Here is a 23,171-nt window from a genome sequence, read left to right as displayed (position 1 = left end):
CGCCTGCCCCGACATTGCCCAGCACCCCGTGCACCCGCCCGCCCCGCCTGCCGCCTGGCCCGACCCTCGCCTGGCCTGAGTCAATGGAGGTGTTAGTCCCCGTCCCCCGCCTTCCCAGACCCCAGCCTGCCCCGACATTGCCTTTTGTAACTCCCCGTCCCCCGCCTGGCCCGACACCCGCCTGCTTACCTCAGCCGCCGCTCCTGAGTTGGCAGCTCCTCGCCGCTGTGCTCCTCACCGCATTTCCGCCGCCGCTCCTCCCCCGCGCCATGTCTGCTTCTCCACTGGTCGCACCGCCGCTGGCCTGTCCGCTGCTCCTCACGTGACCGCTCCTCCCCCGCGCCATGTCTGCCGCTCCTCTGACACCGCTCCTCGACGTGAGCACGCATGTCGCGGCCGACGCTACTTTGGAGGGACTACTTTTTTTTTAAATGCATTTTTTAAATAAGGTTTATTCTTAAACTTTATATAGCCTATAACCATCTACACACCCTGACAATTTCTACGGTGTATTGGGTGTGTAGATTGGCGCAGTGGTTCCGGAGTTTACCCGCCTCAAAGCCTGAAAGTTTCTCCTTTATTATAGTAATATAGATTTTATAGGTATTACATTTTATGTATATATGTATAATTATATAATTTTCTATATGTCTATATATATATATTTTACTACTATTTTATGTACCGTGGGACTCCCACTTTGACGACGGGGAATATTCAAGCATGTGAATCTATGAAAGACACCAATACTGGAGAACCACAGTTTACAGGTAAGTAACTATTTGGCAAGAAGTGAAGGGTGGATGAGAAGCAAGCATTTTCAAGGAAGTCAATATAGCTACAAAAATGCATGACATACAATACAAGATGGCAAAGTCTTCTTATCAAATGCAACTCCAGTCAACTTTTATTTGTAACTTTCTGCTACTTTTCAGGGGCCCTCTGAACAACAGAGCTTTTAGAGACACTTTCTTGGATGAGGTATTAGATATTTTATCTGAATAGGGTTTAGTAAAGTTTCTTAAGTATACTTTTACTGTTATGTGTGTCAGTTAGACCTGGTCGGTGAACTCCAGTCCGTTTGCGGAGTTTTTTGCATTCCGTGCAACTCATGGAGTTTTTTCCATTGACGAGCACGAGCGAGGAAAATCCAACGCTAGAACGCTTCCCAGCGAGATTTCCCAACATGGATGGTTGCTACCACTCACGTTGAGAAACCTTCCGTTCGTGTTGAGGAAGTTTACTTGAGTGGCAGAAAGAAGCAGGGCCCTTTTGCACTGCTTGTGAATCCGTTTGCGCTGATTTTACAGCATGGGACGTACACCCAACTGTAACAATCAATGAGAACTGTGCAAGGTAACACACTCTGTTGCTCGCGGAACTCCGCGTAGCTTGACAGAGTTTTTTGTCACCTTGTTGAGTTCTGCTACGGGGAACTCCACAAACTCCGCTCAGGCCTAATATCAAATGTGCATAAGAGGGAGAGACGATTACATAATAAGTACACAAACATAAATTGAAAGCTTGCAAAGAAGAAGGCATTCCAGATTTTTTAATTTTTGAGACAGTTTATTCTTCTTTTGTGTATTTTAGAGTACAATTCAAACCCATGATTGACAATATAGCAAAAGAATCAAGAATAGTCACCAGGAAAAATAGTGCTCTTGCCCAAGAGATACTAACAGAAATGGCCCAATTTGGCAACTGGGGGATTTGAGTACAGGCGCCATAATAAGAAAATTACCTGTATATGCTGGCCGCGCACTGAAGTATGTTCGTGAGCCGATAATTCTATCCTACTCGATCCTGCTCCTCTAATCTAAATATAGAACCCCCTGCTGTGGCTGTCTCCCAGCGAACATGTCTGTAGCTGAACCTACCTGAAATTCCGGTGTGTGGTGGCCTGGTGGATGTGGCGCACCTTGACCGGGATCTGCGGCCTACATCCGGCCTCGTGAGCGGAGTGCGCAGTTCGTCTTGGTGTGTGGAGCAGACCGCTGCGGAGTTCACTTCCCTGCCTGGGACTCCCGTGGTGCACCGAGACGTGCTCCTTGTCTGCGGCGCGCCGGCGTCACTATGGCCGTGGTGCAGGTCATCTGCCGGCGCCATTGACTCCTGGGCCTGGCCGCGGTGGTGGTGGCACCTTACCGGCCCTAGTGACAGAGCGAAGCTTTCATCTGGCTGCCTGCACGGTCTGATAGCCTTGCTGCCATAATTTTTCCTGCACTGTGGCCCTCTGCGAGGCAAGGCCTAAAGACTGTTGGGACTTGAACTACATCCCTTGCTGGGAAAGCCGCTGTGAACTCTGTGGTCCCCCGCCTTCCCCATCACTTGCATTACGGGCAGAGGTGTTGTTGTTGAGGCGCCAGGCGACCTCGGGTGCCATTGGGCCCTGGGACAGATCAAGGGGGTGGAGGTGCTTTACTGACACTGCTGCGAGGTGCACCCACTCCAACACGGGTCCACCACACACGGCTGTGAGTACCTACAGCGTGGCGCACGCCTCCTGGTGACACAGCGGGGCTTTTAACGGTCCCCCCAGCGCGCCCAATATACTGCAGCTTCCCTGTGTCATCACTGTGCCTGCACTGAGGTGCCCTATGACGATGGACATATAATTTTATGCAGGGCTTTGGTCTTGCAGCCAGCTGTACCCTGTGGTAACATCCTTAACTAGGGAGGATTGTTTCTAACGCTAGACTCCCTCGCCCTCTGCCTATCCTAACGCTCGCACTAAAGGCTTAGGTGGTGCTTGGACGGCTAATTCTGGAGGGTTTGCTCCTGCGGTGGTCTCTGGATGGCTTGCTATCGCAAGCTGCATAGGGGCTGGTAAAGGCTGAATTTGAAGACGTGGAACTGTCAAACAAAAGCTCCCCGCAGACCGGGTGTGGACTGCTGTAGTTACTAGGAACTCGACACATCCCACGGGTGGAGTCCCTGCCCCTGCTAAGGTGGTCTCTACAAGAGGGTACTCCTTAAGACCTACAAGCTGGTGCTGGCCGAGACGCAACAAAGTGATATTGCCTCTACCGCTGGAGTAACTATGGGTCGGACACAGAAATCTCAATCCAAGTTGCACTATGAACCGCGCAAGACCCCCAGGTAGCAAGATATTGAGAAAAACGCCTCAGAATCTGGATCGGAAATGGGGGACTCTGCAACAGACTCTGACCTAAAACAAATACTCGCGACCATGCAGCTCAGCTTAACGAAAATTGATGTGAAGATTACCGCCCTCTCCTTCAGGATGGAGAGAATGTCTGAGAGGCTGGATAAACATGCAATGAGATTAGACACTGTTGAACAGAGGGTGTCGGGCGCAGAAGACATGCTGAACTCTACTTTGAGCTCCACCACCAAGCTCAAAAAGCTCCTCCACTCTGTCCAGACTACAGCCGAAGACTTGGAAGCGCGATCAAGGTGGAACAATTTACGTATAGTGGGTATTGCTGAATCTTCAAATATCCAAAATATGGAGCTTTTCATTGAACAATTGCTGGTAACACTCTTGGGCAAGGATCTTTTCTAACATGTTCATCATCGAGCGCGGCCACCGCTCTCTCACACCCAGACCTGCCACTGTTGTAAATGAATCTCGGACCCTAGTATAAATTTCCAGATTCATGCCCTTATATAGGTATACTTTAGCATTCCCTTATATAGGCATAGAAATCATTACCATATTTGGCCTAAACCATACAGCCCAAATACGGCATAGATACTTTCACTAAGCTCCAAGAATTAACAAAGTTTTCTTGGAAAAACTCGCCTTCAGCAGCCCGGGACTTCACCCTGCTTGAATATTAAGTTCTCCTAGAACTCCCGGCATTTTCCAAGAAATGAGCCTTTGAGTGACGTTATTAGGTCCAAACATGCGTCAAACTTGGCACCTTCAAAGTATAAATATGCCTTGATTTGCCTAAACAAACACACCGTGGTTTGGAGCAGATCGACTATCTACTTGCCCGACGCCCTGCAGCAAGTGCCAAAGGAAGCCGACTCTCCAGCAGAAGCACTGCGAGACTCTGTCATTTTTCCTGCGGAGAAACCCAGCTCCAGTGTTTCCAGGCTACCTTTGCGGGTATCTGGGAAATCGAGTCCCGAGAACGAGATACAAGACCTCCTTCATTCTAGAACAAAGATACGGAGTTGATTAGACCTCCTAGAGAATTATTGGAATCAGATTCCTATCAGAGAACTCCTAGACTTAAACTCCTCCTCTTATACTCCCTCCCTCTTAACAGACTTAGGTTAGGTACACCGGGATAGGCGTATTCTAGAAGCACCAGTTGAGTATTTTAGTCATCCTTTTATCACTGTATGTATTTTATGTATTTTATACATTTTATGTACCTTATGGCTTAGAAATTATATCATGCTTTTACAATACTACTTTATAATACTGTTCGTATTATATGCATTGTACTTCATAGTAAGGTTTGCTATTTTAGCAGTTAATTTTCAATGCTTGAGAAAGACTGTTCAATAAATACCTTTTTATTGAAAACGCCCGTCTCTCTATTTCTCTTGCACCTCTGGTGAAACTAAGCATGCATGATTGACTGAGTGAAATAGTTATCTATTGTTTCCGCGACTCTAGAGATTTGGTTTCCTATTCTTGGGAAACAAAGTTGTCATGTTTTCTGCGGTTGTCAGAAACTAATCCTTCTTGTTTATTCAAGAAAGTTTCTAGTGACCTCTGAGCTAGCTGGCACTCACAATTAAGTCTAATATAGCCGGTAGAGACCTAGTAGACCTCAGTACTACGTCTAAACTACAGGATATATTATGCCAATGCGCAGAGCCTGTTGGGAATATAGGAACTACACTACATGGCGCCCAACGTTTGGTAAGGCGATAATTTAACTCTAGATTCTAGAGGAACTCAGTCGTGCTTTTGACACAGACCCTTCTTTCCCGTAAATACTCAAATAGACGTCTGGAGTGGGTGAAAGGGCATAATATCCGCCAAAACTAAGTAGGACGAGAATCCTATGTATTAGTTGTTGGTTTATTCAACGTTGACGGATACAGTGTTCCAAAAATATTGTGTACCTAATCTTTGTTTCCTTGGAAACTTGTTCTGCAAAACTTTCAGTTAATAAAAATGTCGGAGAGTGACGACGAAAGGGAGAGAGCTAGAATAGCAGCTCAAGCGGTGTTAGATGACACAAATCTCGAACAAAATGACCTGGATGCTATATTCATCCTGGCAAATATAAGGAAAACCATAACTATAAAACTTATAGAAAATGGGGTATCATCGAGAGGTGGTAAAGTTATATTTGTGATAGAGGCACATGAATATCGGCAGACAGAGGTATTCTATTCATGGATTACTTTTCCACAAGTAAATCCAGTAACACGGGAGTTCCACTACTGCAAAGCAGAGGAACCTCCAGGGGAATACGTTCCTTTCGAGGACGTTGAAATTCCACTAACTTACCAAGAGCATCAGCTCTGGCTTAATGGCACCCTAAAACATCAAAATCACATTACCAGGCTCGGTCCACTAGGTATACCAGGAGCTACATGGCCGGTATTAGCCAGCTATACACCACATCCTGACATTGAAGAAATGTCAGATAGAGAACTTTTAGCTCAGCTAAAACAATTAACAAAAGCATATAGACAATTGGTTCAATTAACAATTGACAGTCCAACCTGCTGCCAGAAGTTAAAAGAAACAGATATACCAGACCAACCATATGAACTTGCAAGAATTATTGCAAAATCCTATGGAGAACTAGGTAGAGATAGTTTAGGTGGAAAACCAGTAAAACCTGAATTAACAGAAAATCCTGAAAAGGTGTTTATTAAAAATAATCTCACTACTACTAAAAAGAAGTGGGAGTAAACAGACACCTCCTGGAGAGAAAAATTAGACTAGACACACGCAAAAACGTGCTCAAACTTATAATCCGAATCATCCCAGGAAGATGCAGATTCACATACCTAACCTTTAATGAAGGAGAAATGGTACCAATAGCTTACAAATCACACTTGTATACACAAGCAGAAATGAAGTTCACTTCTACAGAGAAAATTCTGACAGCGGTTCAAACTTCTGTAGCAAAAGAGAGAGCTCTCGCGCAGGGTAAAACCATAATGATCGTTACACCTGTACCTGCCTTAGAGGCAGTAACAAGAGCAAGCATTCCTAATTATAAAGCTTTACATCCGAGATGGATACAATGGGTTAACTCTCTTGCTGCAACAGACGTTCAATACTTTTTTGAGCCTAGTCTTAAGACACAAGAATTTCTCCAATATGAACACGAATGTCATCTGCCGACCGAAATCCTTCCTCTTGAACATTATGGCTGTATAATATATACAGATGGATCAGCACAGCCCGCAATTGGGGGTAAACAAGCCTATAGTGCTGCGTGCGCGATTGTTAAAGGCCGCTGGCGCGACGCGAAGGCAAATTTAGACCTATGGCCACAAAAACTCAATCACTCGGAGACTGTACTGTTCAGCGAGCTGAACTACAGGCTTTCAAGATGGTGCTTGAAAATACTGATCGCAAATTCCCCAAACTTATAGTGTGCGATTCGTATTACTGCGTCCAATCTTACAATGAGTATCTGCAGAACTGGGTTCAAAACGGATTCAAAGACGCTAAAGGTGGTACAATCAAGCATAAGTTGCTTTGGGAACGAGTAGTTCTTTTACAGAAAGAACTACAAAAGACTCACGTGATACATACACTGAGTCATCAGCGTGATGGCGTTCACGTTGCAGGGAATTCATTGGCTGATGAAGCTGCGAAGGCAGCTGTCCAAACGGCTTCCGTACCTGCTGTCACCCGGTCAAAAACAAAAATAGATAGCAAAATAATGCAAGCTGTCACTGCTTCAATCAAAGACAGTGGTAAGACACTCCTGAAAGGCTTTCAAGTAAAGTACTCATATATAACTGATGCAAACAATGTTCCTCTAGCTCGAACCCCTGAAGTGGGGGGATAGGGCAATACCAAACATGGAACATGAAGGGCTTGCTTCTGCACACGCAGGTGTTTCCGCCATGGTATCATTATTAAAACAGAGATACTGGTGGCCACGCATGAGGAAATAAACTAGAGACTATGTACTGGAATGTGAATTTCTGCCAGAAAATGAAAATTTCTACAGTGAAACGTCGTGCGCAAACGCCCCTTCTGATTTCAGATAAACCACTAGCGTGTGTTTATATGGACCACTGTGGTCCCTTAACATGTGATGGCAACTATAAATATATCATGGTCGCAGTGGATTCCTGCACAAGATTCATTTGGTTATGGACCCCAAAGCACGGCTGACGCCAGAACTGTTATAAAGGATCTGCGAGTATTTATCGGCACATACGCAATCGGCATGCTACATCCTAATCAGGGTCCTGCGTTTAGCTCTCGAGCTTACAAGGAGGCCATGGTTAGTTTGGGCGTTGCATTGCGGTATTCTAGTCCCTTCCATCCTGAGGGTGATGCGGTAGTGGAAAGAAAAAAACGTGACATAAAGCAATCCATAACAGCAAAGGTATTAGGTTCGGGTGATGGGTGGGTCAAACATCTAATAAGCGTCCAACGTAGTCTTAACAATCTGCCAAGAAATTCTCTGGGGGGAATCACTCCTTATGAGCTACTATTTGGTATGAGAATGATGATCGAGGATCTCGATTGTCAGACTTCAGTGGTAGAACAGAAACTCTTTGATATCAAAGATCGTTTGGCTGTCTTACAGGACTTGAATGAAACAAGAAGAAGTCTGAGTAACACAACACAAAAGCCACAAGACACTGAAGATAAACCACTTGTCCCAGCAAGACCTATCTGGATTCCAAAGATTGGGGATCTAGGGCCTGATGTAGGAGCCCTAATACCGGTCGGAAACGGCCGATTTCGGCCGTTTCCGACCGGTATTAGGGTTTTCTAAAGTAGGAGCATGCTTTACAGAATCGGTATTTTACCGAATCTGTATTTACAGATTCGGTAAAATTACCGAATCGGTAAATACAGACTCGGTAAAATACCGATTCTGTAAAAGCACATGTAGGTAGCACATCTTTGAGTGCTGCAGGTCTTTCAGATTCGGTATTTTACCACCCAATCCAATTGGGTGCTAAAATACCGAATCCAGGTGTGCATGCACATCTGTGCATGCACACCTGTGCAATGTGACACACAGACATGCCCTTAGGGCATGTCTGTGTGCCACATGGCACACAAGTCCGGAATTGGGGTGCCAGAGGGTGTCAAAGTGACACCCCCTGTACCCTTGCAAAAATCGGAATTCACCGAATCGGTAAATACCGATTCGGTATTCACCATTGATTCCTATGGGCTTCAAGGCCCATAGGAATCAACGGGGGATACCGATTCTGTATTTACCGAATTGGTAAATACCGAATCTTACAGATTCGGTATTTACCAATTCTGAAATACCTGCATGTGCCCCCTTCTATTTTACCACTTCTTAAATACCGAATCGGTAAAATTCTGTATTTTAGAAGTGGTAAAATAGAATTACCTACATCTAGCCCCTAGTCAGGGAAAAGATAGCGGTGAAGAAAGAATTTGGGCCTTCTTACAGAAAAGCGGTAACTGTCTTGAGAATACAAGGAACTAGATCAGTAGTACTACCGCCCCTTGCTGGTAAAAAGGAGAACAGAGTCGTGTCCATCGACCTGGTAAAACCACAACATGTGGCCAATAATAAGTAGTAGGCCAAGTGGACTCCCAAGATGTAGCAGACAGCCAAATCTAGTTACAATCCAAGAGGTTCAAACTGAAAGACTTATCACCTTTGATAAACCTGCAGTAAGAAAAGAAGGACTATGCAATAAAGCAATGGAACTCGTGCCTCTTGAGACCCAAATATCTGTTCGACCAGAAACACCAGTCTACAATGATGTAGCACCTGAATACACTAACATGACAAAGGAGAAATCAGTTCCAGCAATTTCAACAAATCCCTATGCCATTCAAACAATTGACAGAACTGCATCTGGATATTTCATCAACTTTGATAACTTTTCTGAGGATCCAAGTGAACCTGAAGATACAACAACAAAGAAAACTCTCACAGAAAAAAACGGCAGAACTTTTTCATGAACTTGAAAAAATATATCTGGTTTCAATATGGACTGAATTTTGGATTGGTTTAGGTGCATTCCTCCTGCTCTGGCTAATATTAGTTTTAAGCCTGGGACAAATGATAGATGGAAAATACAGTACAATGGACACAGCAAGTCAGAAAATTAACGTGGTCCTAAAACCGCACAAATCATCACATGTTGAAAAAAGAGAACTGTCATCAGTAAACATCACAGCCATCCCTTTACCAGGTGGTATAGCATTGGATAGAACTGATTATGATATCTATGGCCCGGTAGAGATCCTGAGGATTCCACATCAGTTCAAGGTTTCTTTGAATGACTTTGTAACACCCAGCACATTCTCTGATGAGTGGGACTTTGACACAATTAATAATATGATGTTAGATTTAGAAATGTCTGCGAAATATATTGAACATGACTATTTAGAAGGGTCATCAGACTATGAACAAATGTATTGTTTTAACCATTATTGTCATCACAATTTGCACAAATCTGCCAACCCTAGAAATGTTTTTATGTATAATCAATGGGAACCTTGTCCAACACCACCAAAAGGCAGCTCTAAAACATTTTATGAAAAGTTTCCTTACTTCTCAGGGTTTAATGTTACACATCCAGAAACGTTTTATTTCAAAAATATAAATAAGACAGGATTGAAAACAATGTTGACCAATACCAAACAAATTTATTCTGCAAACTATTATGCTAAGTTGTCCACATTGGGTTACGACTTCTGGAAAGACGACATCAAGACAAAACCAAAACTGTCTGGGGCAAAAAAGAATGGCAGGTGCAAGGTTTGGAAGCTTTATTCAGAGCCTGCATTATACCTGAACAAATAATGTTTCTTAAATGACACTGTGCAACAAACATCTTGTTTTGGCATAGCAAAAAAAAGATCTAAATAACCGTCTATACCAAAGCCTTTACCTGAAAATAACAAAACCACAGAATGGGAGATAGACGTACAATATGTTTTCAAATTGAACAGAACAAGTCCTAATTGAAAAAAAATGGTTAATCCCGTCCACATACACCAATAACTGTCAAGATAGATTCCTGAACAAATCACAGGGTTTAATTCTTAACAGGCCAGATCCAAGATACTCCCAGAGACAGCATCCAGGGATAGTAACAACATATAGTGTAGGGAAATTATGCCTTGAATGGCTGAAAACTTCTACACTTCCAAAAATGAAACAACACTTGACTTTACTTAAAGAAAGCAATGATTTGCGAGATTTCTTATTGGGACCTGCAAACCACGGCAAAAATATTTCATATACATCGGTATATATGCTGCGTACAACGAAGCTTGGAAATTAACATAATTAGAAACTGCAGAAAGAATACGAGAAATTGATCGTATTAACTTGGAGAAAGCTCTCGCTCTATTGGACAATGGGTTAACTACTCTGTCCTCCAGAATATATTCATTGGACAGCATGGTATCCTCTGCAATTGACATAATGGAACAAGACTTGCTAATGTTACATCATGGCCAGTCTCAATTACGTTCTATAATGCAGCTAGGCTGGACATTGCAAAATCTGCGTTCAGGCTACGTGCCATTGAGGCTTATCAACACAACGTCATTGTTTACTGGGTTTAACCTCACAGATAAACAAATCTCTTTGGCACAAAGAGGAGCAGACTATACGGTGCTGAGCATTGAAAAACTGGAAAGATTACCATTAACAGTTTCTGAGAAACCTGTAATAGAATGGATAATTCATGGCACCATCATGATTCCAGTGACAATTTTGCAATTTCAGTATTGTCTACAGCATATACCAGAAGGCCTGTATGAAAGGTTGGGTAAAGAATACATTAAGTCAACATGGACTTTATCATATACACACAAATGTTGGAAAAAGTGGAAAGAAGTATTCCTTAGTAGGAAAAATTTTAAAAATTCACTAAGTGGTACACTTCTGTGCCAGGGTATTAATTTACACGGAGCCTGCGATGGTTCTGCGAATAACCTTTCATGCCACCTGCACGGTACTCCCTCCACACTGATAGAACCTGTTTTCAGGCAGCTATCCAATGGCAGTTACGTTATGTTGAATGACCCCAGCTGCTGTGGAATGGTGCCAGGAAAAGTTTATCTGGTTAGTGTGTCGTCCTTGGTCACTTCTTCTATGCAAGTATTGTATCCAACTCGCAAGTCAGACAGTAAGACGGCAATATGGCCTTCACTGAATATCTCTTCTATACGAATTGATACTTTAAGCAGACTAAAGTCTATTCTTTTGCAAAAATCTGTGCCACTGACATCATCAAAAGAAACGTATGATCTGCAAGAATGATGATCGAGGATCTCGATTGTCAGACTTCAGTGGTAGAACAGAAACTCTTTGATATCAAAGATCGTTTGGCTGTCTTACAGGACTTGAATGAATGAAACAAGAAGAAGTCTGAGTAACACAACACAAAAGCCACAAGACACTGAAGATAAACCACTTGTCCCAGCAAGACCTATCTGGATTCCAAAGATTGGGGATCTAGGGCCTGATGTAGGAGCCCTAATACCGGTCCAAAGCCTGATGGGGTAATTTAAAATTCAGACTGCTTTTACAGCTATTTTTACGTGCCCCTTTTCCTTCATCAGTACATTTGACAGCATCTTGAGCTACATCAGGTTAGGATATGCGCTCTATAAATTTATCTTTTATATGTGCGCTATATATAAGAGGCCTGTTGATAGAATTCACTTTTCGAGGCTCTATTTACCCTATGATGACGTGTGAGTTAGCATCATATGACTAACTAACGCATTTACGTAAACGCACTTATGCTGAATTCATATTTTTACTTATTGCTTATATTCAAATGTATGCGTGACCATATTAGTTTCTTAGCTTAGCCTGTGTGCCACCATTTTGTGTAACTCTCTGTGCCTGCGGGTTCTGCTCGCTCATGCCCCTCCCGCAGGAATACAGAAATATACTAAGACAGCAGTTTTCGTTTCTCGGCTTACTGTGGCCGAAACTAACAAGTTCCGCTATCTACAATGTTCTCATGCCCAGAGGCGCCGAAGCCTAGCTCCATGGCCTTGAGCAGAGATAATAATGTATCCCTCGCAGGTGCAGATGCCTGCTGTATGAGAGCATTGTTCACTGGTCTGGGGCTCAGTAGTTTTCCACAAGGGGCGTACCCTATTTACTGTATTGCATTATAATGTATTGCTGTGATGCAGAGAGTCAGTCCTCTCGTTCGCACTCCTAGGAGTGAGGTCGGACAGGGCCCTCTCATATGAGTGTTATTTGGCCTAATAAAGACTTTTGTTTATACTTCTCCACTGTCCGGCTGACTTCCTATAAGGTAATTATAGGTGAGTGCTGTAAGTCACTCGGGTGGATTTGAGCCACGCTTATCAGATGGCGCCCGAATAGGGACCCCGCGATAAGGATCTTTCTCACCCGTAAGTGGGTAGCAGAAGACCGGGGACCCGCTGGTCGGCACGGTGGGTCCGGGATCCCATTTGATGCCGAGCTTGGTTCTCGCAGCGCTGCCCCACCCTGCTGATCGGGAGAGGTCCCGGTTCGGATCTTACGCCGGGGTCCAGAAGGCGGAACTTGAAGCTGACCGTGTTGGTCCTGGCAGCCGGAGGTGGAGAACGGTAGAGGTCGGTGCCGCCAACGGAAGGTGAGTGGTCCACCTGTGATTGCTGCAGGAACAGGAGTGTTCCGGGAGACTAGAGTGTCTCCGATGGTTTGAGGAGCTGGTGTGCTCCTGGGGCTAGTGTGCTCCGGGGAACTCAGAGTACGAGTTGGTGCTCTGACAGACTTGACGGGGTTGGGGACGTATTTCGAGGTAATTGTTTGTAGCGATCCGACCGGATGGTACTGTGGTGACGGCGTGGCTCATTGTGGGTAGACTCTGGTGCGCTTGCCCTGAACTCCTAGTGTGGTGATTCAGTGGAGGTGTGATCCGGGTTTCCCGCGGTAAAGTGCGCAGTGATCCGCAGTGCCGCACGGGTGGCGGATTTGTTCCCCTTCCTCAGAACAGTTAGTGTACTGTTCGGTCTGCGGTAGAGTCCAGGTTCCCCAGGACTTGGTCGACGGGCCTTGTCCCATTTGGTAACACGTGTTTGGAGATATTGTATATGTGTACGTGGTTCTCTGATGTACGTCTATATGTTTGTGTGTGAATGAACTCGAGTTGAGATTCAAGATAAAGTAAAGATGCCGTGTTTTAGCAAGTTGCGATGTTTTGGATGTTGTTGTCGACCCTCAGATACTAGACTGGCCGAGAGCCAACCTGCACCCCCTGAAGGGACACCGAGTTTTGATATGTATGTTAAACATGGACTGGTCCCGATTTTGTTTGGCACTTTGTGGCATCGATACACAGCTGATAATGTGGATTTGCAATGGCCTTTGACGGGTTCTTTTGATGAAGCTAAGTTGGATTATTTGCAGGACAAACTGTTTGCTAGGCGTAGCCGTCAGAGTATGTTTGACTCTTTGCGAATATGGCAGAAAGAGGTCAGGAAACGTAAGATGCGAGAGGAGAAAGAGGAGTATAAAAAGTCCACCCAGACTATGGCGCAGAAAGCGAGGGAACAGGTGGGGAATGAGAATGCATTACGCATGGAGCGCGCTGATAGACTTTGTAGGTTGAAGGAAAATAAAAGTTACGTAGTGAGAGAGGACGACCCAGATGAGATGGAGGACATTTTGAATGCCCGGCCCCCTCCCCCTTATGCCCCGCAGCCATTGTACCCCTCCTTGCCACTTTCGGCCCCTAGTAGTGCCGTTCCAGGTCTTTCGGCGAGTGCCCCCCAACAATCCTTGCCCTCGACACCCCTCGTTTCTCTACTCCAGACAACTTCACCTGCCCCCTCACCATTTTCCTTAGCACTCCCTACTGTCTCAGCTAGTACCACCCCCAGTCAGGAGATGCTAACACCGAGTCGCGGCGCAGGTAGCGGATTGCTTTCACAGGTGCGGAAGTTGCTTACACGTTCTACAGTTGGTTTAGATGAAAAAAGTATGGTAGCTAATCAGGCATGCCAATGGGCCAGGAATAATATCTATTCGTTCGAAGACATTTGGTCCACCATGAAAGATTTTGAGCCCTTGATGCAGCAGCACGCTTTGTGGCACATGGCTGGTGTATTGATACCGCTATGGGAACAGGGATATGGAGGTGTGGCTCCGGCGGTTTTACGGGATATACAGGCTGGAGCGTACAGAACGAACACGGGGGTGAAGGAAGTGATGAGTAGTTTGCGCGCGCTATTGCAATACAGGAACGAATTGCCCTCTGCCGGTACACCCCATTTCCCAGGTCTCCACCCAATGCGAGAGGTGCACCCTATTTTCCACCCTGAGGTCCCCGAGTTGTTAGACCCAGTCACGAAGGCTGTCACACGGAACAGAATTGATGCGCATTTTCAGGAGCAATGGGTGTATACGCCATGGAAGAGAAGTGAGGTGTTGTCATTGAAGGCTCAGCTGCCGGATTCTAGAAAGAATCCGACTGCCTATTACAAAGAGCTTACAGAAGCGGCGTCTTCTACCGTGATGACGTTGGCCGATGTTGAATTGTTTTTCGGGCTTTTGGTCCCGGTTGATGTGTGGCGACAGGTGAAAGGTACGGATCATACGGAGGAGCTGGGAGGTACATGGCAGGAGTTGCAGGATTGGGACAAGGAGCGTAAGCCAGGGGAGAAGCCGAGGGCTGAGATATTAGCTTTGCCAGGACGCATTATTAAGTATATGCATTCTCTCATTCCCCCGAAAAAGGTAGATTGGGACAAATTGACGGCTTGCAAGCAGAAAAAGGATGAGGCGGTCTCAGATTTCTTTACGAGGTTTGAGGAAACGTTCATGGATTTTAGTGGGCAAGATGTGTCACAGGATGGAGGGTTACGGCTCTTCGTTAACAGGTTCGTCACTAATTTATTGCCTGAAATATCGGCTAGACTGCAAGCGTCCGAGAGCACGTGGACGACGTCCTCTCCTTCGGGAATACTAAGTATGGCGCAATATTACGAGCACAGGGAAAATGAAAATAAGGACAAGCAGGAAAAGAAGGCTAAAGATTTGAAGACGAGGGTTTTGTTGCAGCAAGTGGCAAGAGGCAGAGGAAGAGGTGTGGCGCTGAGTCGCGGAGGCGGTTTTGGCAGAGGGGAGAGTAGGGAAAGGCTGGGACAGAACCAATGCGCCAAGTGTAAGCAGGAAGGGCATTGGTGGCGAGACTGCCCGCTGCTCCAGTCAGGCACGGGACAAGGACGAGGACGAGGACGAGGTAGTGGTGATTTTGGAAGACAGGCTGGGCGATCAGAAGGAGGCGGGAGACCGGGAGGTAATTATTTTGACAACGGGGCAGATAGACAACAGTCACAGAGGAGCGGGGGCCAGTATTACAATGATGATTATTCAGTGGACGATTTGACAGGGTTCTCCCACAACTAGGACAGCGTAGGACAGAGCATGGGACCAGTACTTATGGAAGTTGATCAGAGGGGACCTTATGTCGAAGCCGACTTACTAGGGTCTCAACAGAAATTTCTAGTGGATACGGGTGCAATGAAAAGTTCAGTGGCTCGTTCTCGGGTCCCAGGGGCGGCTCTGTCTGGCAAGAATAACATATCCGTGGGTTTCGCGGGAACTCCGGTGATTAGCCCCATTTCTAAACCTCTCACGTTAACGATTGGCCCTTTTACTGTTGATTCACCGTTTTTATTGACATCGAATTGTGGAGAAAATTTGCTGGGTTTAGATTTATTGAAGAGATTGCATGCCACCATTTATTGTTCTCCGGATGGCGTGTACCTTACTCTAGGCCCCAATGTTGCCCGCCCACTACAGTGCTTTTCAAAAGACGACCCGTTGCCACCTGAGTTTCGAGGCATACCCGACAGCTTGTGGGCTGTCAGTGACAATGATGTAGGGAGAATGGATATTGCCCCGGTGTCAATAAGAGTGAAGGTGGGAGCCAAATTGCCCAGAATTCCACAATACAGAATACCTAGAGAGGGTGAGAAGGCCTTGTTACAGATAATTCAAGAATTGATACAGTCTGGAGTTGTAGAAGAGACTGATTCGAATATATGTAACAGTCCTATTTTGCCTGTACTTAAAAGACGGTCACCTGATGCAACTGATAATACTCCTGATGTCTATAGATTTGTGATCGATTTGCGGCAGGTGAATAGAGTAGTGGAGCCACAGTATCCGGTGGTCTCGGACATCACTACGATATTAACAATGATTCCACCTTCGGCCAAATATTTCTCTGTCCTTGATTTGAAAAACGCTTTCTTCAGTATTCCAGTACATGAAGATAGCAGGTATCTCTTCGGATTCTCATTGGCTGGCCGAAGTTTCCGCTTCAAGAGAATTCCTCAGGGGTACACTGAGAGTCCTAGTATATACAGTCAGGCTCTAAAGGCACAATTGGATGATTTGGAACTTCCACCTGGCAACGTGATGTTGCAGTACGTGGATGATATCCTAATAGCATCGGATGACGAACAGGGTTGTCGGGATGCTACTGTGAAATTGTTACACCATTTGGCTAAAAGGGGGCATAAAGTGTCCCTTCCGAAATTTCAATACTGTCGAACGGAGGTCACCTACCTCGGTCACCTCCTTTCGAAAGCGGGGAGGAGATTGACGCCGGAGCGCATAAAAGCGATCACTAACATGCAAGTACCTAACACGCAGCGAGAGGTGCGCGCGTTCCTAGGCATAACATCGTATTGTCGTCAGTGGATACCTAATTATGCGTTACTAACAAAACCCCTATTGTATCTGACTACCAAAGAAGTGCGCGAACCCCTACCCTGGACCCCCGCATGTCAGGAAGCGTTTGAGTCACTAAAAACGTCTTTGTGTTCTGCGCCAGTGCTTGGAACACCTGATTACCAGAAGCCTTTTGTTCTTTATGTGCACGAGGCGGAAGGTTGCGCGTTGTCTGTCTTAACTCAGTGTTTTGGGGGGAAGCAGAGACCGTGTGCGTACTTCTCTGCAATGCTCGATAATGTGGCAAGAGCGCTGCCGAGCTGTCTGAGAGCCACGGCGGCTGCTGCGGTCTCTATAAGACAATCGGCAGGGCTCGTGCTGGGATCAGATCTCACAGTAATGGTACCGCATGCTGTGGATATTTTGCTGAACAGGACACAGACGCAGCATTTAACAAGCGCTCGTCTGACGGGTTACGAGATGACTCTTTTTGCGCCCCATGTAACAATTAAAAGGTGTGCCACATTGAACCCGGCCACCTTGTTACCTATCCCCACAGATACTGACACGAATGGTGACATACATGACTGTTTGTATAGGACTGAGGAGGAGACAAAGGGGAGGGTGGATCTGACAGACAGGCCCATGGAAGAACCAGACGGGGAACTGTATGTTGATGGATCCTGTTTTAAATTACCAGACGGGACATCGACAGCAGCATATGCAATAACAACATTACAGACGGTGGTAGAGACTTCTAGAATACCTTACAATTCTGCTCAGGCTGCTGAGATTATTGCCTTACTGAGGGCATGTGAGTTGAGTGAGGGGTTGGATGTGAACGTTTACACCGATAGCCAATACGCCTTTGGCGTGGTTCATAATTATGGGCGACTTTGGGCAGAACGGGGATTCTTGACCTCCCATGGACAGCGCATCCAACATGGTCCACTGATATTACGACTGTTAACGGCATTGACATTACCCAAAAGATTGGCTGTGATAAAATGTAGCGCACACAAGACAATAGTGGACGATGTCGGGCGAGGCAACGCTTTTGCCGACGAGACAGCAAAAGAGACTGCTAGAGAAAAATTACCACGAATGTTTGTGGCAGGGCCAGCACGATGGGTCCCAGATATTCATATGTTCGCAGACACGGTACAGAGTGTCAAGAACATACAAAGTAAGGTGACGGATGAGGAATTGAGAGCATGGAAGGATGGGCAGGGACGACTGGATGCGGATGAATGTTGGACAGATGTGACAGACAAGAGAAGATGGATGTTACCGAATGCGTATGTCCTTCCAGTAGTGACGATGGCACACAGGCCTGCCCATGTGAGTGCAAAGGGTATCTGCAAACTGTTAGACCCGGTGTGGAGCAATAAAAACATCTCTAAGATGGCCACCAATTTGGTTCGTCAATGTATGGTGTGTTTGAGACACAATCCTGGAAAGGGTACACCTGTCCCAGCTGGAAATTTTGCACCCCCCTCTTTCCCTTTTGAGGTGATTCATATGGATTACATCGAAATGGAAAGAGTCAACAACTTGAAGTACGTCCTTGTAGTCGTATGCGCCTTTAGTAGGTGGGTGGAGGCGTTCCCAACGAAAGACTGCACGGCTATGTCTACTGCAAAAATGTTGATAAAGGAGTATTTCTCCCGCTTCGGATTACCTAGGGTGATTTGGAGTGATAATGGCACGTCCTTTAATGCTGAATTAGTGAAAAATATATGCAAAGGTTTACACATCACCCAGAAGTTCCACTCGGCCTTGCATCCTCAGGCGGCAGGACTGGTGGAACGATTTAACGGCACGCTCAAGTTAAAAATGGCCAAAATATGTGAGAGTACAGGTCTCCGTTGGCCAGACGCACTTCCCTTAGCTTTGCTATCCACGAGAGTCACTGTAAATGCAAAAATGGGCGTCTCCCCGCATGAGGTGGTATTTGGCCGCCCGGCCAATATCTGGGGAGTGCCCCGACCAAAATGTTTTTCCGAAGTTCCTTACCCTCTGTTGACAGACTATCTGTATGCTTTGACTAAAGATCTTCGTTCTATTCATCAGCAGGTAGCAGACACTCTGAAGCCGTTGCCGGAGGGGCCGGGACACACCATCCACCCAGGGGATTGGGTCGTGGTGCGACGATACCAGCGGAAGTCTTGTTTGGAGCCAAGGTGGTCAGAGCCTCGTCAGGTGCTCCTTACCACGCGCACTGCACTACGAATTGACGGCAGAAAGGCGTGGACCCATGCCTCTCATGTGAAGAGGGTCCCGCTCCCGTTGCCCTATGATCAATGGGTACGAGATGGCATCGCTGACCAGGAGTTTGAACATATCCCGAGGTATGTTCCTTTCTCGGATGCTTCACTGATTGGAGAAGAGCGAAGCGGCATTGAAAATACTGTGAGCTCTACCACTCCTCTTGTTGCTAGCGAAGAGATACCGGAAAGTTCAGCATCCGCCACGGAGACACCTGCTTTGTTCTCCGACCCCGAAGTGCCAGGGAGCACTCGTTATAATTTGAGGCCCCGAAAGAAATAAGTGCAGTGCTGGAATATAATGGACTAAATACTGGAAGAAGGGCTTAGTGGACATTCTGAAAAAGAAGATTTAGTGGTAGGGATGGACTTGTAAGAGCCCTGGTGTTTAGCCGAAGATTGTGTTCTTTGAGACTATAGAGTGGTGCGGGGCCCAAATTAAGTGCTTCCTTTATTTCAAAGTATTGACCAAGCGACGTTGGAGTAGGTATGAACGGTAAAAGCCTGCCTGTGAGGCTTTGAAGGACACAGGGAGAAGATCCCTTTTTAAGGGTTGAAGAACCCCTCTGGCCGGTGGAGGATTGTCTGGGACTATTTTTTTTTAGTAACAGTGTGATTTTTATTTTTTCCTTTGATTTTTGATATTTTTGAACGATTATTGAAAATGTATCCCTTTGGGCGGCCAATTCCTGATGAGGAGCAGCCTTTTGCAGCTCCCCCGAGACGTGAGCCCGATTCCCCCTGGTTGGCCCTTCCCCGAAAGGGAAAGATTGTAGTGATAATAATTGTTTTAATTGCCTTTCTGGTGACTCTTGGAATACTGTTTTTCGTAGATAAACATTATCCCGTTCATACATTTGCACCCACACCTACTGCTGTTCCGGAACATGAAATGTTAACTGTTGAATACGGTGAGAGAATGATACGTAAGAATTATAGGGATAATGTTTTTATTAAAACTCTGCATCATGCACATGCCACTACCAACATGACAGATTGCTGGGTATGTGGGCTTTTGCCTTCTGCTGCCTATAAAAAAGATAGGTTCCTCGCTCTCCCTTTAACGCCAGTGAATAGCTGTGTGGGGTGGTATACTCTTATAGGTCTTGTTAAATATTTCCAGCAGCCAGATTCCTTGACTCCACGCCTGCAGAATAGGGGGTGGACAATGACAATGCGAGTGCGGCCCTTGCCTTCAGCTTCCCTTGGTCGAATATACACTGACGGACGTTTTGACCAGACTTTTATACAGACATGTGAGAAAAAGTTGGGTCGCTTCTTGACACCTAATGATACTGATCGACTAAGGGATAGTTTCATAAAATTGAACGCCACTTTGTCATATAGGCATCCCCCTAGGAGTAACGACAGCTCCAAAAGTTTGATACCCTTGGCTGTGGTGGGTCCTCCTCCATTTTTCTGTATAGAGGGAAGGGGTCCCATCAAGGTTGGAAATAGCTCTTGTAATGTGACTGCTTCAATACGCCTGCCCGTTAGCCCTTCCTTGATTGCCCCACCCAGTGTCTATTTTGTTTGCGGTGAAAATGGGTACTTATGGTTGCCCGAGGGTTGGGGTGGGGTGTGCTACCTGGCTTATCTGATTCCTCCCGTGTATGTGGCTCCCTCTGATTACCACAGAACTCATCGACGATTCCCCAGTCCTCAGGAGCAGCCGCAAGGGCAGCGTAAAAGGAGGGACCTTCAGGTAGAGGACGTTGATCAGACAGATACCTCGTATCAGCAGTGGACTGACTTTTCTAAGGGTCTGCTTCCTTTCTGGGGTCCTATATTCAACAGTAGAGCTATCAGACGACTCTCTAGGGTAATGGAAAAGGTGGTTCTGGTTGAGGCTGACATTACGACTAACATCTCTGTTGAGGTTCAGGCTATGAGATTATTTACGATCCAGAATAGGATGGTCCTTGACGTCATATTAGCTGATAGGGGCGGGGCCTGCCGCGTCATCGGGACCTCTTGCTGTGTTTATATCCCTGACTCCGCCCCGACTGTTAACTTGGCAGTACAAAAATTGCATAGATTAGCGACTGAACTACACCAAGATAATGGAACATGGTCTCTCCAAGGGTGGCTCTGGGGTGCCTTTTCTTCCTGGGGCTGGAAAATACTGATGGGTTTGGTTGGAGTGGTGAGTGTAATTCTGTCATGTTGCCTTTGCATATATTGCCTTCCTCCATGTTGTTCAATGTGTGCTGCAAATATACGTCCGAAAAAGAAGTTACATGGTCAATATGCCACTTCTATGATTACTGAAATTCCTGCTGATGCAAGTTTTTTAATGTTTATTGCAGAAGATGTTCTCGACTGAGGTAGTACAGTTCTGCCCCTAGAATGGATGTCGGCACTACCTTTGGCAAATAAATGAGGCTATAGTTAGCCAATGATGCTAAAAGGAGGGTCTGATAGAATTCACTTTTCGAGGCTCTAATTACCCTATGATGACGTGTGAGTTAGCATCATATGACTAACTAACGCATTTACGTAAACGCACTTATGCTGAATTCATATTTTTACTTATTGCTTATATTCAAATGTATGCGTGACCATATTAGTTTCTTAGCTTAGCCTGTGTGCCACCATTTTGTGTAACTCTCTGTGCCTGCGGGTTCTGCTCGCTCATGCCCCTCCCGCAGGAATACAGAAATATACTAAGACAGCAGTTTTCGTTTCTCGGCTTACTGTGGCCGAAACTAACAAGTTCCGCTATCTACAATGTTCTCATGCCCAGAGGCGCCGAAGCCTAGCTCCATGGCCTTGAGCAGAGATAATAATGTATCCCTCGCAGGTGCAGATGCCTGCTGTATGAGAGCATTGTTCACTGGTCTGGGGCTCAGTAGTTTTCCACAAGGGGCGTACCCTATTTACTGTATTGCATTATAATGTATTGCTGTGATGCAGAGAGTCAGTCCTCTCGTTCGCACTCCTAGGAGTGAGGTCGGACAGGGCCCTCTCATATGAGTGTTATTTGGCCTAATAAAGACTTTTGTTTATACTTCTCCACTGTCCGGCTGACTTCCTATAAGGTAATTATAGGTGAGTGCTGTAAGTCACTCGGGTGGATTTGAGCCACGCTTATCACTGTAGCACCTACCATGCTCGGCATAGGTGGATGCTATAGGAGAAAAGAGCTTACAGTGCCAACTGTGAGACTTCTCATCCAACTTAAAGTGGCGAGAGAGGGTCAAAACCCACTTGACCGTCTTGTGCTTCTGACGCGCCATAGACTTCGACTAACTGGATGACTTCAAGTAGGGAGGTAATCTGGTGCAATAACGAATGTGCAATCTAAATCAGGAGCAGGCCTGCAACTTGGAGAGGCACCAGGACCTCAGCTTTAAACACAACTTCTTGTGTACTGCTATATACAATGTTGCGTCCTGAACTCAATCTGCCATCGGTTGCATTAGGGCACACTTATCCAATATATTGTGTTGTGGCCAGATCCCAAGCACCACGGACGAGTTGTGGGGGTCCATGACAGTAACTGCGTTCTGCAGTGGCGGCACAGCTTGAATCTCGACATTTTGAGAGGAGACATTTTTCTTCCCTGGCACACTGTCTAATGGTTCTGGAATCATAGCAGAACCAACAAAGTAAGGGCAGACTCTGGATCCACATTGAAGGGAGCAGGAAGGAAGGCGCTGATATAAACAAGCAGTGTTGGAGCCTATATATTGCTCCAGTCCATCACTTCTCAGAGTTGCGGACCATAGCGGAGTCAGGTGGTGTTGCCTAGTGGTGCATGGGTGCAATTGTTGCTTTATGGATCTCTAACTCCAGCCTGGTGCCTTTGAATGGTCTACGGGTGAGAAATCTGCAGTTAGATATGTCTTTCTGAAAAATCAGCATAGCTAACTGAGGCTCATCCACAGCTTTGATTCATTTTTGTACCAGCTCAACAAGGGCTGGTTTAGTCCCATAGGGTTTGACTAACTAGTATCAATCCTTATACATTGGGCTGTTTTCTAGCTACTTAATGCACAAGCTTACTAGAAAGTCTTTCATTGGCTGGTAGATTATTTGAATCTCAATTAGGTTTCTTCAGTATTGGTGCACTAACCTGTTTTCAAGTGAGTTTGGATACAGG

The 23,171-nt window shown here is 45.8% G+C and overlaps 1 protein-coding gene across 5 annotated transcripts in view; it reads right to left on the bottom strand.

Moving 5' to 3' along the window:
• Nucleotides 1-23,171, bottom strand: part of NFIX (nuclear factor I X) — a 1,679,708-nt gene that overhangs the window by 1,637,504 nt on the left and 19,033 nt on the right. The gene's annotated exons all lie outside the window — the stretch shown is intronic.

The sequence above is a fragment of the Lissotriton vulgaris genome, chromosome 1_1 (genome assembly GCF_964263255.1).
Source record: "Lissotriton vulgaris chromosome 1_1, aLisVul1.2, whole genome shotgun sequence".
NCBI classification, from domain to species: domain Eukaryota; kingdom Metazoa; phylum Chordata; class Amphibia; order Caudata; family Salamandridae; genus Lissotriton; species Lissotriton vulgaris.
This window is presented reverse-complemented; position numbering and strand designations above follow the sequence as displayed.